The sequence below is a fragment of the Nothobranchius furzeri genome, chromosome 1 (genome assembly GCF_043380555.1).
Source record: "Nothobranchius furzeri strain GRZ-AD chromosome 1, NfurGRZ-RIMD1, whole genome shotgun sequence".
In the NCBI taxonomy this organism is placed as follows: domain Eukaryota; kingdom Metazoa; phylum Chordata; class Actinopteri; order Cyprinodontiformes; family Nothobranchiidae; genus Nothobranchius; species Nothobranchius furzeri.
In genome coordinates this window covers 86,543,483-86,557,573 of record NC_091741.1, presented here as the reverse complement: position 1 = coordinate 86,557,573, position 14,091 = coordinate 86,543,483, and positions in this window count along the sequence as shown.

The window sequence follows — 14,091 nt, the reverse complement described above, 5'->3', positions numbered from 1 at the left end:
CTATATAAAACATAATAATAATCAACTTCTCCTCCATGTTTGCTCGGAGATGTACGGAGCATCCTGTCCGCTCATTGGTCAGTGAATGAAACCTCCGCTGATTGGTCCTTGTCCGAGCGACAGCGATGAAAAGTTGAAAATATTTCAACTTTCTGGGATCGTGTCACTTGGTTGCCTGTGCACGACATGTGCACGAGTGCAAAATTTCACATGCACATTTTTCACGTTTCGCTTGGTAGGAGGGAAACCCGCAATTATCACTTTGTCGCGCATGTCTCATTGAAAATGAATGGAGGAGAGGCGATGTCGCCTCCCGTATGTCGAGCCCATTAAGCTTGACTGTATCACTTTTAGCATGGTCTTGAACTGGTGAAACACAATCGCAGAAGTTTAACATGAAAGAAAACACAAAACAAACAGTTTAGGTCTGCGGCTGATAAGATTTTAACTTAGAGCATCTTGATTTCTATTTTAAGGGTAAACAACCTAAACACCTTCTTTGATTATAGATAAGCAGAAAAATACCAGGGTTTTGATAAAGGCTAGATCCTGGAATCTTCCAGAATGACCCTTGAGAAGTTTTACGAGCACCCGGCCTTGGGGGAGAGTCAGTTATTGGCAGGTTGAGGTAAGACAGACCAAGTCCGGATAATTTCCAGCTTAACAAGTCACTTGGTAAAATTTACGTTCCTGGGAGAAAATGTAGGAGTTAGCCAGATGTTTGAAAATGGTACCTTGGAATTTATACGATTGTAGGTCAGTTTCAAATTCCCCCTTTTTTCTGCTAAGTGTGAAAGAAACCTTTGTGTGAAAATGTTATTGTTCTTCTCCGTGTAAATCCAAACAAAGTTAACCTGAGGATATAAAATGTGGATTGCCACTACACCTTTGTCAGGACTTTGTGAGCTTGGGCTTCCATAAAAGCAGCACGAAATATAAAATAAGCACAATTTAATAAAGTTAGCTAAACCTAATATGAAATACGGACTAGGAGGATCCACTGAGGTAAAGAAGTACAGATAATTCAGTGTGCACTGTTCCTGCATCATGCACAATGCCAATAAGCACAGCTTTTATGTGTGACCACATAGAACAATCAGCTACAGATGATCATAGACATAAAACATAGACTACGGCTAAGAAAATCAATACCAGTGATCGAGGCCATTTACCGTTTCATTTTTCCAGATTCAAGACCCACCACAGCCTCATGCTGGTGTTGCCCCCCCGGCTATGGCTCACTGTCACTCTCATTTGCTCATTAAGTGCCAGTCACACAGAACTGCAGGCTATAATTTTGCCAGAACTTGGTGGCATTGCAGATGTCATAATAACCCTCTGCCTTCTTCCTGTAAAATGTAATGTAGGTGCAGTGGACAGAATTTAACCTTGACAGTTGCTGTATGAGCTGCTATCCACTTGGGCCAGTTTCAAATTTGAATGCTCTTTGCTTATTTCTCCATCTCAACGGGAAAAAAAGGACCTGGCTGAGCTACAAATTAATGCGTCAGTCTCGTTGCAAAACAGCATCAGCTTGGAAAACGACAACCAATTATCTGTTGTGAGTAGCTTGAATATATGCCTAGAAGAAAAATACCAACATAGATATTAAACACAAACAATATGCAATCTTTACAAACCTGCATCTTATTGTTCTTCACATGAAAGAGTCAGGTCAAATATGCATCTATATGATCCTCTTCTGTAGTTGTTGAACAACCATATGCTCTGGTAAGATAGCACCATGGAAGACAGAAACCAGCACATATCAGTGAAAACAGATAGTGTCTGCACTAATCAGAGTTGGACAAAGTTTGATCTGAAGGATAATACAATTGGTCAAACTGTGGGTTCACATAGACGACTGGATGGAAGAGTAGTATCGTGTGCAACAGCAATGCACTAGGAGAAACATATTCAAGGTTCCTATGGATGGCTATGGATGGCTGTGATTAAGTAAAAAATGGTGGCCCCTGCATGTCAGTGAATGAAATGAGAAGTGTCATGTGTCAGTAGCCATGATCCTGACTTTAACTGACAAGTTGTCATTGTGCAGGCATTTGGGAGCCAAATAAATCATTCGCAGCCAGGAGAGACAGAGACCTGAAAGGATTCATGCCTCTGTTGCAGGAAAAGTACAATTTCACAGCGAAGGCCATGTGAAAATGCAAAAAGCTTCATACCAACTCAAGGACACTGCAATATTTTAATCAAGCAAAATAATCTACATGTTTGAACATTGAATTCACCACAAATTAAATCTGTGATAGAAATAATGGACTAAACCAATCTAAACGAAGTAATAGTCGTAGTCATTTCATAACTTGTTTTCAATGCATTTTACAGTAAGTGCATCATTCTTAAGAGATAAAGGTATGAACCTTGAACCTGTCCTTGGTCAGGTGAGTGTTTTCAAAAAGTACGGGATGATGAATGACGTCCTCAATAAGCTGCTGTCTCCTGCTGGTTTCTGAAGCAAAAAATGATACTGTATTATTAAGTCACATTAAACTGGTCTGATGAAGCTACTGCGTCACTGGGCTGTGACTGTCTGAGGGGCTAGAGATACAAAAATCTAATTTTCACAGAATCACAGATAATAAACCTTTACAAAAAATGTAATTTTTTGCTTACGTGCAGCATTTGATATGAGAACAAATTGACAAATTTACTCAAAACGCATGCTAATTGGTCACAAAATGTCTTTATTGTGTCTTTTCCAATCCAATCCACCTTTATACACAACTCTGTTGACCAAAGTGCTGCACAGATAAAAATAAATAAAGCAGTAAAGGTAAAACACTAAAAATAATAATAATAATAATTAATTTATAAAATCAGGGTAGGAGGGATCGGGAGATCGACAGGCGGATTGGTTCGGCGTCTGCAGTGATGCGGACGCTGAGCCGATCTGTCGTGGGGAAGAGGGAGCTGAGCCAGAAAGCCAGGCTCTCGATTTACCGGTCGATCTACGTCCCAATCCTCACCTATGGTCATGAGCTTTGGGTAATGACCGAAAGAACGAGATCGCGGATACAAGCGGCCGAAATGAGTTTCCTCCGTAGGGTGGCCGGGCTCAGCCTTAGAGATAGGGTGAGGAGCTCGGACATTCGGGAGGGACTCGGAGTAGAACCGCTGCTCCTCCGAATCGAAAGGAGCCAGTTGAGGTGGTTTGGGCATCTGGTCAGGATGCCTCCTGGACGCCTCCCCGGGGAGGTGTTTCGGGCATGTCCTGCCGGCAGAAGGCCCCCGGGTCGACACAGGACACGTTGGAGAGGTTACATCTCCAATCTGGTCCGGGAACGCCTTGGGGTCCTGCCGGAGGAGCTGGTGGACAAGGCCGGGGAGAGGACGGCCTGGAGCTCCCTAATTGGGATGCTGCCCCCGCGACCCAGACCCGGATAAGCGGAGGAAGACGAAGACGAAGACGAAGACGAAGACAAATAAAAAAATAACACAGCTTAAAATACAAGAGTGGAAAACAATTTAACAATCAGGCATTGTTAAATGCCAGTGTGTATTGAGATAAACCACAAGTGAAAAGGTCTGTCTACTACTGACAGGTAGCTGGTTCCATAGTCTGGGTGCAGCAACAGTAAAGGACCTGTCACTCCTCAGCTTCTATCTTGTCCTTGGAACCATCGACTGCTGCTGGTCAGCCAACCTCATATGGCAAAAGCATGTCTGTTATGTAAGAAGGTGCCAATCCGTTTAAAGATTTTTACGACAACAAGATCTTACAAGTAATTCTAAACACAACTGGGATCTATTGCAGTGAAGCTAGCACCGTAGTGACATGCTCATGCCTGCGGGTGCCCGTTAGCAAACATGCCACGGTGTTCTGGACCAACTGTAGTCTAGAAAGGCAACCCAGACTCACCCCAGTAGACTATTGTATAGACTATTGTAATAGTCAATTCTCCAGGTGATTAAAGCATGAATGTCTTCTGATGAAGTTCCAAGTTGTTTTAAGCATGCCATTATTAAACCCCTTGTTAAGAAACCTGGTATGGACACAACAGTTTTATCTAATTTTAGGCCAATCTCTAAGCTCCCATTCCTCTCCAAGGTCTTGGAATAGGTTATTTTTTATTTAACTGACTACTTTCCTTGAGGGTAACCCGATTTTTTAGGTTTTCCAATCTGGTTTTAAGTTCTGTCACAGTACTGAGACTGCACTGATTGAGATTTTTAATGGCATCTTTCTGGCTATGGATTATGGTGAAACCATATTTTTATGTGCTGTTGAACCTGGCTGCAGCTTTTGATATGGTTGACTTCTCTATTTTACTGGCAAGGTTGGAAGATCATGTTGGCCTAAGGGACATTGCCGTAAGATGGCCTGATAGGATTGTGTCTGTCAGTGTTGGTGAGGTCTGCTCCAAGGAGGCTTTCTTCAAATGTGGTGTGCCCCAGGGCTCCGTACTTGGTGTGGTACTTCTCCTTATATTGGATTCCTCTGGGCACCTTTGTTAAAAAATAAGGTCTGTCCTTTCATTGTTAGGTGGATGATTGTCAAAATTATGCTCCAGTCAAAAGGGTGGTGGGCATCTAACAGTGTCTCGAGGAGGTCAAAGTGTGGATGGCTGCCAATTTTCTGAGCATAAATGAGAGCAAAACTGAAGTTATTTATTTTAAAACTAGTAGGATATCTGTCATTTCCCCTTTTCCCTTGGACTCGTTGGCACCTGTTCCTAAGAATGTCATGTGTGATTTGGGAGTGAAGGTAGACTCGGAATGGAAGGTGGACAAGGAGATTAACAGTGGTTGTGGTGAGTCTCTTATGTAATTGCCAACCCCTCCATCTTCAGACTCATTGAAAATAAACTAAAACAATGTTTCAAGATGAGCTCCAGCTGCTCACAACCACTTGCGGCAGCTTAGAGATAAAATTGGATAAAACTCCACTGACAGGAGACACAAGGCCCTGAGGTTTAGAAAATCTCTAGAATATTGCCCACAATCTCTCACCAACCGTAGTCCACGGAGATACAAGATTAAGCAAGAATGCAAATGATTTCTGTGTCAGCATGCAACAAGATGCATGTATCATTTATAAATTTACAATTTATCATTATTTATGGACAATTACTTTTCACTGCAAACTGCAAGTGAAACTACAAATTTGACCATCCAATCCTGATTAAGAAGTATATCTGAACTCTTTATAGTTAGAAGACAATATGCTTTTACTTCAGCTTCTACTCTAAATCTTTTTTATTACATGTTTTTACAAAAAAAAAAAAAAGAAACTATTTAAAATATTAACAGAAAATTCAATAATGAATGGGATCAGCTGGATCTTTAACAAAACCATCCAATATCATTTAAGTGTATTATTTCCTTTTTAGGGCCCAAAACATTGAAAAGAAAAATCTATTTTAAATTCTGAGAATGTTTTATTTTTCATTTCTGTGCTGACTTTTCTCTGGCCTAAAACTGGCAGAAACTCTCCCTCATGGAGAGTGTGATAGTGTTATTAAGAGGTTGACAAACAAGGTGCTCAACATGATTTACTCCATCCACATCATAAAAGGGTAAAGAGCTGTGAGAATCGAGCAACAATAGCCTACAACTAGTACTACAATTACAGGAGAGGTGATTTTATCCAGTTTATCTGCCTTTTCATTATTTTAAACATACAAACAGATAAAAAACATAATCATCAAAAAGTCCTCACATGCATCATAATGTTAAATTTGTAAATTTGAAAGTCCAATAAGAAAGCAAACCTCAAATTTGAGTATTATTTTTATATGTTTATTTGCTCTGTCATTTTTTATTACCCAAGATTTTCAAGATTTAAGTTACTGAAAGACAGACAAAATGTTTTAATTAAAACAAACTTTTTAAAGTTATGTCACTATCATTTTAATAACTTGAACACATCAAATAATTTAAATCTTCCAACTCTAACAACCGATTAACAGGTTTGACAAATGTTTAAGATGGTATGCATGCAGGGCTTTGTTTACCACTTAATAGTAAATGTGACACCCGAATGCAAATATGTCTGCACTGTAAATGCAAAATGTCCTCTTCTGTCCCTCATAGTGTATTGCAAGAACTTTGCCAGATAGATGCATGCCATTAGTCTTACATTTACAGTGGATCCACACGTTCTGCTTCAGGGTGTCAAATTACCTTTGTCCTTTGATGAAAAAAATGTGTACAGCTATGAGTACATTATTCAGTGTTTTGACAAAGACAAAAGGTAAAAACAGGAAGCCCATGGGCATGTTAGGGCCTTCTGTTTGCTCACAAAGTAAAATGTTTTTATAGGATGTGCTCTGAGAAATGATGGTAATTAATATTAATATTGGAATGAACACTTAAAAGTACTATTAATATAAACATAAAAATAATATCAACAGATAAAGTGCTAAAGATAAAAAAGAGAGATTTTGATAAGCATTCACATATTTCACCTGTACACAAAGCATGCTTTATACAACACCAAAAAGTCAATGTCAATTTTATGTGGGAGTAAACAGAACAAATGACTGAGATTGTCAAATCATTCCATGGAACAAAATATGAACAACATGTATCAAATCAAATTGTCTGTCTTTACTTGAGCGAAAAATCACAACAATGGAGCTCCAAACCAAACCAAACTATCAGGATGAACCATTGGACTAAAAGGTGAGGTGTTTGCAAACCTCTCGGAACGTTTCAACTTTCTCCTGTTTTTCGACAGTTCTTTTGACGAGGTTATTTCCTTTTAGTGGTCTGTAGCAGGTGAGCAGGAGCAGCCACAACACCCACAATCACCTCGACTTTGGTGCTTTAGGGTTAAGAAAATGAGTTTGAAAATGAAATCTCATCAAATTTTTAGATTCAGCTTTACCTAGCCTGAACTGAATAAAGCTTATTTTGACAACTCTTCTGTTATGACTTTTGCAAAGTCAAAAACAAACTGGTTCAGTAGAGTGAAGGTGTACAAAAAACTATTTATTCACAAACAGGTTTTGCTTGAAAACTATTGAGGAAAGCAGGTTATTTCAGTATAAAGATGAATATCGTGCTGCATTGTGCTTTGCTGTTAAACAAACGGTCAACCAAAGGTAAGATTAGCATGATTTGTTCTTCATTTGTTCATTTGCACTAGGAGCAAACTGAACACTGCCGGTTGATTCTGCATGTGTGTTACAGTGATCTGCCCTCTTTGCCAGGCTGCTCATGCCGCCTGGAGGGTATGTTGATTTGTATTAGTGCACGCTTTCTCGCTGCTGCATCTGTGTGTATGGCTCAACTTTTATGCAGCTGCAGGTGTTGAGGCCAACTCCATGTGGCAGAACAGGTGTTGACATTATTGGGGGACAGCCAGACTTGTGCTGCACCTTCCATTTTAGTATTATTTTGTTGGTTTACTGCACAAGCAGTACATTTGTACAAACTTGATTTTGTGTGCACATGTATAAATCTTGCAGTTTACCAAGAGCATTGCTCATAGTGGCTACTAACTGTATGTTAGCATCAAGCCCACTGCATAGCAAAAGTGTGTGGATGAATTGAGACAAAAGAATACAACATATAAAACCTGAAATACGATACACAGGTCATTTCAAGGTGCAACACAGATGTGAGAAGCTGCCTGAGAAGCGGTCAAATGTGAAGAGTTAAAGTTGCTCACAGTGGCTAAAAGCACCATGGGCAAAACAAAAAAAGAAAATCCATTTCCATCTGGATTTAAAATGTAAACGCGTGTTGTTGCACCAGAGAAATTGCAGGAATGTTGCAAGTCTAAACATTTCTAAAGGCATTCTGTAATCTCAAATATATTAAATTAAAGTTGTTTTTCATCTACCCTCCTTTCTCCTGTGCTTACTTTTTATTGCCAATTTATGTTTCCTTAAAATTTTAAGATAAACATGAACTTCATTGATATGCATCGCATGGACCATAAATACATGTTGCTAATGAAGGAGTTACAGAAACCCTCTCTCCATTTTCCTCTCCTCGGGATTTGGCTGAATATCAAGGCTGTTTTTGGTGATTAGGTCCTTGATGTTCTCAGCTGAATAGCTCTTTTATCAACCAGTGTGGCTGTTTTCTCCCTCCCACCTCCCAGCTCAGTGTGAGAGGGACTTGGATGCACCCCTGCAACCCCACCATCAACTCCTCTCCCGTACTTAATTTCTCCCGCTTTGGTCTTTTCTGCTCCTCTCCTCTGGAGGCAACAGCATCCACAGCGAGTAAACAGATGACCTGTGTTATCATCTGCACCACAGCAAATGAATTTACTCCCCTCAGTCTCCTGAGATGCACACCCCAATCACGCTTGTCTGCACGGTGACATGTGGCTATCTCTGTTCTTCTCACTTGCACTAATGCATGCCGTGGGGCCAATAACAAATCACAAAATGTGACTGAATTACTGCAACTGTTGCAGATATGAGGGAATACTAATTAGAGCTAAATGCCATGTATGCACCATAGGACAAACATTTTAAATCATTGCAAACTCTATAATAAGGTCACCGTACTTTGCAAGATATATCTTGTAAAATTATTAAATCCGGAGATGTTGCACCTTTGTTGGGGGTGGGGGGTTGTTCACATAGCAAATCCTGAACAAGCAAAAATGTGAACATAAACAAGAACTGGAATGTGTTTTTAAATCTGCTCATTAACATTCACTCATCGGGGATGTTTATGAAAAGAGCATGCTTTGTAACTTATCAATGCAGTTTCAGCTACACCCTCACACATTTTGGTAAATCCTGCAAACTTTGCAGCTGGTAATTCTCACCAATAAGCATCTCAGCACCTCAGAGTGAGAGTCAAGCTATTTTTTTCCCCAAGACTTTTGTAAATTATTGAACATTATAAAGTTCCATTCAAATAGGAAGCTTAGCCTAAGACTTTCTATTTAGTTTTTATATAAAATATCATATTATATTACATTACATTATATTATATTATATACTACATAAAATACTTTATAAACACATCCGGTTAGGGAGACTGAAGGAGACAGGTTTGGTTTGATGATTTAGTGATACTTGGTAATTTAAAGTGTGGGGTATTTCAGACCAGCTAATTAGTATTTTCCTAACAGCGTTTAAAACAGATTGAAGGTAATTTAGTGTCTATTTTGACTCACCTATTTGTATCCAATTCCAAACTTAATTGAGGTCAATTAGGCAATGAGACGAGTATTGATATGTGTTTAAATGACACATCTTTTTGGGGTGGGGGTTTTGTGTGTGTGTGTGTGTGTGTGTGTGTGTGTGTGTGTGTGTGTGTGTGTGTGTGTGTGTGTGTGTGTGTGTGTGTGTGTGTGTGTGTGTGTGTGTGTGTGTGTGTGTGTGTGTGTGTGCGCGTGCGCATCAGCATCCAGATTCTAATTTGTTTCTTGTTGTCTGAGTGAAGAATTTCGGGAAGGTAGGCAAAATTAGGAAACGTTTAGTCTTCCAAAGGTCAAATCTTGACCCAACATTATTCAATACTGTGAAAATTATTTATAAGGTGCAACAAACTGCTGTGAAGGAGCATCACGATGTAGACAAATTATTTTATATTAGGATTAAATTAAATATTTTCAAATAACTACGGACAAAATTCCATTTAGTTTAGATCTTCGTAATCTTAAGCTTTAATATTTTAATCCATTTTTTTATGATTTCAAATTATGATAAATCCACTGAGAAGTATTCAAATGTTTTTTAATTCAGATTTTAAAGGGAGAGTAGGTTTGGCTTGCTTTTAGCACCCCCTATAGAACCAAAAGAAAAACCTCTCCTCACTGTTCATTCATCTTTTTAACACCTAATCTTACTGAAACATCTCCCAGCCTTCCTTAGTGTCCACAGGATTGATTCATCACAATTAAACAATTCAGCTGTTTGTGATCTAAAACATGCAGGAAACATGTTGGGACACAGACTGCAGGGTCAGGTATGTCAGCTCCATTAATTTCTAAGTTCAAAAGACCAGACTAGCACTCTGAAGTAGCAAATGTGGTATTCTGGCCACAGAGGGATGTGGCGGTCTGTGTGACATTTCACTAATGCCTCAAAAGGCATTTATGTTTCATTTAAAGTTATTCATTTATATGTATTTAAGTTACAAAGAACAGTGAATAGGTTCAAAATGTTAAATGGGAAGATTTTATTTTGAAGGTGAACTTACTAATAACCTCACTTTCTGCTGGGTTACCTGTATAGAGCTCCGGACGTCACGTGACTCTCAGAGAGTAGACGCCATGTTGGCAGGCAACAAATGTAAACAAAATGAATGGGATCGGCATGGATTTTACTTTGTCGGAGTTTACTTCACACTTTACAACTGTAGAAATCATTTCATATAGTCAGAAATTAAAAGACTAAACATCTCCGACCCCATACGTGCCCCTGGGATACTTTTTTAAAATGCCAGAAGCTGTCGGAGCGGACTTCTTACCGGACCTGGCCGGGGAACGCCTTGGGATTCCCCCGGAGGAGCTGGCCCAAGAGGCTGGGGAGAGGGAGGTCTGGGCCTCTCGACGCTACTGCCCCCGCTACCTGACTCCGGATAAGCGGATGAAAATGGATGGATGGATGGACAAATAACAGATTTACACGTAAGTTGTTTAAATAAGAGTGCTGTGCTGTTTGAATGTATAAACTGAACACCAAGAGAAATCACTAGTTTGATTTTTTTTTTCTGTGAATAAAATAAAAATGTCAGGCAGGAGCGTCTCAGGATCTGTCTGAGATCTGTCTCAGTGAGACAGATAATTGCAATCCAAAGTGCTTTTTATGTGTGATCTGACAATTGATCAACCATTGCTTAAAAATTAAATACAGCTTAGCCGGTTAATTGCTGTGATCATAAAACACGTAAACGGCAGCACGCAGAACTCACGAGGCAACGTTTTATGTGACGTTTACTTGTTGCTGTGAGTAATAAGACAGAAAAAGCCACGCCAAAATAAGTTTAGGAAGCCCACTAAGAATCATAATAAAAGCATTTAAAATAAACACCATACACAGTTGAGGAAACGTTGGTTTAAGTACCTGATATGAAGTGGTCGCTGCATAAGCAAAAACCTTTTCTCTCGGGATCCCACAGTTTCATTTCAGCCCGGTCACTAGTGCGTTTTATTACAATCATCCAACGTTTGCGGCGCTCCGGATCTTGGGGAATCCTGTAGATGGCTCATTCCTCATGTCGTCCGCATCTGTTCTGCATCCTGGGGCACAACAGGAATCTACCATATTTCCCGTTTGATTGAGTTTTCTGACAATAACAAATAGTCCAGCTGCGGGCTTCTGCCTGCCAATATGGCGCCTTTTCGATTTGAACTGTTGCATGCCGGGAGAAGTGACGTCAACTCCCGGAGCTCTATTGGTTAATTTCCTGTTTACTTCCTCTTCCTGGCTGCTCTGAGAGGGAGAGTGGCATGCGGTCATGCTCTGAGACTTATCCACAGCCATCCACTTGGGAATATTGTCCAGGCAACTCTGTAAGTGTTTATACTCCATGATGAAGATGTTAAAAAAGCATAAATGGCTGTAGTTGTTAAAAAAAAAAAGAAAAACAATTTTATTTGTATTTCACAATGCTTGATTTGTGCATGTTAAAGAGGTATTTGTTTGATGGTCATTTTCTTTGCTCAGGTTTATACAATTATTTAAAGTCGTATTTCGAGTTAGTTTGTGAGGCAATATTTATGTTAACATGATCATTTATTCTATTCTATATTTCTTTTTAATTACAGTTTTCACCGCTTGCCAAATGAATGTTATAAGAGTAAAAGGTCAACTCTAGTCTGACTCCTGTATTATTTGACAAAGGTTTAGCTTGGTGTTTACTCAGAGTTGCTACACTCTGCAACAGGACACTACACTAACTCTGTAAAAATGGTCATTTTAGCACATAATGGATCAAGGAAATAATTTAAAAATAGGAAATTCTTTTAAAATATGAAAAAGTTGCATAGTGAATCTTTAAATGTCCAAATGAATTACTGCATGTAAGCATACGTCTGCCAAAACAAACGTATCATTACTATCATCATTCATGATGGGATTTCATCTCATTCATTAAACAATATCAAAATAGTAGTTTTGGGAGGTTTTACTAACAATGACCTGCTGCCACAGAATTGACCCAAATCCAGTTAATCTCCAAGAACTGTAATTAGCCAAAACACTTTCTGAATAATTCCAAAATTATGATTTGGATGTGAAAACAGTCACACTGAAGATTTTCTGTTGCTGGTGTGAATAAGTGCTTAATGATGGTGCGTTCACAGAGTGGGAAATAATCTTATTTTTTGTTTTTGGGCTTTTTCGCTGCTTAACGATGGTGTTTTCAAGGAATGAGGGGAACAATAAAAAGAAGACAAAAGAAAAGAAAATCTATTTGAGTTTGATACTGGCTCATCACAGGTTAGGCCAGTCATATTGGCCGATTCCGATCGTCATCGTAAAACCAGGTTAAATTCACAGTTCTGATTTGTTCAGGTCAGTCCTTTGGAGTGCATTATTTAAAAGGGCTGGTTATACATGCACCAGAAAGCCCTGGTGGCCACAGCAACCATGGGTTTTCAATGATCAGATGTGAAGCAGCCAATGACAAGTGAGAGTAGTGAAACATTGCTGATTTGAATTTAACTCGTGACAGCTTAAGGACAGCTAATCTTATACTGCAACGAGTGCAACAGCCTAAATAGTTCAAAGGTAGGACAACGTGTTCAACCTACACCATGTTTTGCATCAAGCTCAGCTCATTTGTTTGCTCATTTATAATTGCCAACCAAGCCTGTTGACTCTTCCACATTCTAGATGCCACTGGCTAATTCCTATTTACCTCCTGAATACATTTCTAATTGATTGGGAATAAGGGATGTCACACCTTGATGTATTGCTGAAAACCAAGGTACCTTTCAAGCTGTAAATATATAAGCAGTGTTTTCAGCTGGGGAGTAAATATCGTCCATATTTGATTTCAGCTCAGCCGATGCCTGCAGCAGTGCATTTGTGCAGCAGTACTGAGAGTCTGAGGGTTAGGATAATGCTGCTGCTATCCGTCACTTAAGACCACGGATGAAAATGGGAGGATTGAAGAGCAAGGGATCAGTGTTTACCCACCTGACCAATTAGAAGACAGAGAAACCTACAAGATGGAGTCTGCCTCCAGGAGCAGGTACTAGTCACTGTTATGGTACTCCGCAGTTGCTAGGCAACGCCATCTATCTGTTATTGAGCAAGCCTTCTTGGTATGGCTATTAACCTATACATATAAAACTGTGGTAACTCCTGTTTGTAGAAACGGGGCTGTTGTGTTTAAAAAAAAGGGTAACACTTTACAATCAGGGTCTCTTTATTAACATTACTCAGTGCATTATTAAGCATTAATAAGCACATGGTCCCTTTATTATGTTACTTAGTGCATTATTAGGCATTAATACAAGTTTAGTAATGTTCCTGCTGTTGTTAACTGTTAAGCAGAGGTGTGACCAAGTCACTGCTTTGCAAGTCATAAATAAGTCACAAGTCTTTCCAGTCAAGTATCGAGCCAAGTCCATCAAAGACAATCAAGTCCAAGTCGAGTCCAAAGTCAGTGATGTGGAAGTCCAAGTGAAGTTCTTAACTTTGAACTTTTAAGTCATAATCAAGCCATTTGTCCAACTTTAATTTAATGACGATAATAAATAAATTCCAGAAATAAAACTTCTTAAAGCTTCATTTATTTGCTCAAACAAGCAGAAAGTGCAACTGATGATAAACAAAGCACTGCTGTAGTTGTAATGATATTAGAGGGTAAATTGCTTGAAAAGCTATTTATATTATTACCACTACTTGTGACCAATAAGTGGTGATACTCTATTTAATTAGAATATCACCTACCTGGTTATATTGTTTTAGTCAGAAGATTATAAGATTCTTTTTTTTTAATTCAAGAAAAAGTCAGGTGTATAAACAAAATAAGAATTTATTTTACAAACAATTATGACTTGACAACTTGTTTAAACTATTATTTACTGAGTGGATGTGAACTAAAAATGGTGTCTGGAACCTATTTGTGAATATAATGTATTCAGAATCTCCGTTCTCAGAGCTGAGTTCTGGATATAAAAGAATTTGGTTTGCGTTAAGC